Source organism: Condylura cristata, unplaced genomic scaffold (assembly GCF_000260355.1).
Source record: "Condylura cristata isolate star-nosed mole 26May11 unplaced genomic scaffold, ConCri1.0 scaffold00002, whole genome shotgun sequence".
Classification (NCBI taxonomy): Eukaryota; Metazoa; Chordata; class Mammalia; order Eulipotyphla; family Talpidae; genus Condylura; species Condylura cristata.
The window spans coordinates 24,427,996-24,431,518 of NW_004567103.1; positions in this window are offsets into that span (position 1 = coordinate 24,427,996).

Here is a 3,523-nt window from a genome sequence, read left to right on the forward strand (position 1 = left end):
TGGGCATCATCCTAAATTGAGACAAGAAGCCAGGTCTTCACAGACACATCAACCAACCATTGCATATGGGCCACACCCAGGAAAGAAAGGGAACCCTTTTTAAAGAAAAGGGAACTCTTTTTAGCCAAAGAGTCCAAAAAGTCCTCAGAGAAAGACCCAGCTCTCTTGACAGCTGTCAGTTATCAATATTTCCAGCAGATGGGAAAGAGAGTACTTCAGTCCTAAAGAATAGACCTATATAAGAAGCTCAGCACAACAATTACCCCATGAACTCTGTTCAGAATAATCTCTGAAGTCCCCAGACTGATGGAGGCTTCACTGAGATACATATTTTCAAGATTGTCACAGTAAGGATCAGGCAATTTAATTGTGAGCACTGCAATTGAATTCTAAGTCTTTTAGTCATTAAAATGCTTCCCCCAGAAGCAATATGCATCACTTCCATTCATATCTTATTGGCCAAAGTCACTAGATCTGGGAGAAAGGGCAGAGGCTGTGAAAGGGGGAGAAGATAGCTCTGAAGCTATCCAAGAAGCAGACCAAGAAGATGGATAATATGTGGCTTTTAAGCAAAGACAGAAAGGAACTAAAAGTGAAAAGTTTGAGCTGTGGCTGGGCCCTCTGGTCGCAGGTAGAATTAAGAAATCTAGGGCCCTCCCTAGTGGCGCAGCGGGGTAAAGCACAGCATGAGAATCTAAAGACACTTCCGCATGAGTTCAATTCCCACCTGCCCCGGAGGTGACCACATGGCGCCACAGACCTCTCCTGACCTCTCCTGACCTGCCCGCTGCTCCCCTCAGCAGTGTACTTCCTAGATCTGTCTGTTCTGCTCCCCACTCTTTCTCTGGTGAAGCCTTTCACCTCCCCTGAGCCTCTGACCTAAACCCCAGTTCTGTATGCACAAATAAATAAATCTTTTTAAAAAAAAAAAAAGAAATCTGGCAAAAAGTAAGCTGTCCTTGTGCCTGAGGCAATGGTGATACTTAATTCCATTCTTGTTTAAACATCTAAATTCCCTGCTATAACATCTGTTGCCACTAATGGCTATAATGGCGTGTCTTGTAGTCTTGTACATTTAAGAAAACACTTTGACAAAAAAAGAGAAAGAAACCACACCTGTGAATTTTCTTCCATAGAAGCATTTTCCCTTATTAAATTTAGATATATCTCTCATAATCAGGGAAGTGCAAATCAAAACCACAATGAGATATCACATTGCACCAGTAAGAATGGCACACATTAAAAAAAAAAAAAAAACTAGCAACAACAAACATTGGAGAGGATCTGGAGAAAAAGGAACACCCCTACACTGCTGGTGGGAATGTAAACTGGTCCAACCACTATGGAAAGCTGTGTGGAGGTTCCTCAGATTACTAAAAATGGAACTAATATATGACCCAGCAATTCCACTCTAGGGATACATCCAAAGGATACAAAAACACTAACTCAAAAGAATACCAGTACCCCTATGTTTATTGCAGCACTATTTATAAAATAGTATTTGGGAAATAACCCAAATACCCAAAAATAAATGAATGACTGGATTAAGTAGATACTCATATATACATACACATACACATATATACATATATATATATACATATATATAATATAGTAAAAATTAATAAAAAATTTAGTTACCTCCATCCACCCCATATTAATCTCATATGATTTATGGGTTTGGTACGAATCAGTTGATAACATACCTTAAAACAGTTCCTCTAGTTAATGTCTACTAGAAAGGAGAAAGACTATGCAGATATATTGATTGTGCAAAAGGAAAACAGATACTGAAAGAGAGAAGTACAGAGAAACTTGATTACTTCGTAAACTTGCCTGGGCTAGCTATGTCTGTGGCTAAAGCATTATAGCTTATTCCTTATTTTGAAAAATGAAAAACATGCATTTCTAGAGAAGCAATTACTAGATGTATATATCGAAATAGTATCAGAGTCAAACATTAAACTTAGGTCTCCTAGCTCAATCCAAGGGTTTATTTGTTTATGTTTAAGTATTAATTTTTTATTTATGCATAAAAGAGCTGGGGTATAGGGAGGGGTGGTGTTCAGTGAGAAGACTCACCAGAGACAGAATGGGGAGCAGAACAGGTAGATCCACTGAAATACACTGCTGAGGGGAGCAGTGGGAGAGACAGGAGAGGTCTGCTGGGCCATTTGTTTAGGTCCTTCACAGGGATAGGGCTCCAACTGTAGTGGCTAGCAATTACTTGATAGTGCTGAGACTTTAACCCCTACACCCCCAGGGAAACCCAGTTTTTCTTTTTTAACATTAAACACTGATGGAGTTTTTGTCTAATTTATCTGCTTTTTGAAAATAATACACTTGTATTTATCTTTTTTTTCCAAGTTAATATTTCTTTTTCTGGGGTCTCCTTTGTGTTGTTCCCTGCTATCAAGCTATCACTAACCACTCTGGTATAGGTTCAATTCCAGGCTAGGGAGGTGACCCATGTGGTGAGGCAGACCTCTCCTGTCTCACCCATTGCTCCCCTCAGCAGTGTATTTCACACTCTCCACACTCTCTTTGGTGAATACTCTCACTCCCTGCACCTCTGGCCTACCCCCTAGTCCATCTATACATAAATGAGCAATCAAAAAAAATTATTTTAAAAAAGTTATTTTTCCTGATTCTCTTAATAGTACTTTACTTTTGTAACTTTTTATATTGTACTGATTTCGGATTTAAAGAAATGTAGCAAGAATAATATAATCATCTCCCATCTATCTTTTTGGATTTTTTAAAAAAGATTTATTTATTTATGCATACAGGATCTGGATTGCAAGCCAGAGGTCAAGGGTGAGGTGGTGAGAAGATTCATCAGAGACAGAGTGGGTAGCAGAACAGGCAGATGTACTAAAAGAAATACACTGCTGGGCCCTCCCTGATGGAGCAGTGGGTTAAAGCACAACACTGAGAAGCTAAAGTCACTTCAGCATGAGTTCGATTCCCGCCTGCCCCAGAGGTGACCACATGGCGCAGCAGACCTCTCCTGACCCGCCCACTGCTCCCCTCAGCAGTGTACTTCCTCAATCTGCCTGTTCTGCTCCCCACTCTGTCTCTGATGAAGCCTCTTGCCGCCCCTGACACTCTGGCTTGTACCCCAGTTCTGTATGCACAAATAAATAAATCTTTAAAAAAATATAAAAAAAGAAATACACTGCTTAGAGGAGCCGCGGGTGAGAAAGGAGAGGTCTGCTGTGGCATGAGTGTCAGTTCCCTGGCCTGATTCAACAGTGCCTGCCAGATAGCTTCATAGAGTTGATACTTTACCTGTTAAGCCACCAAAGAGGCCTTGGGGTTTTTTATTTGGGGTTTTATTTTGCAATTGTTTTTACTGCGCTATAATTGACATACATATTATACTAGTTTAGACCTTCCTGGTGGTACAAGGGACTAAGTCTCAGTACTATGAAGCTATAGGCAGCCTCTGCAGCAAGAGTTCAATCCCCAGCCAGGGAGCTGACCCACATTACACAGCAGACCTCTCCTGTTCTGCTCCCCT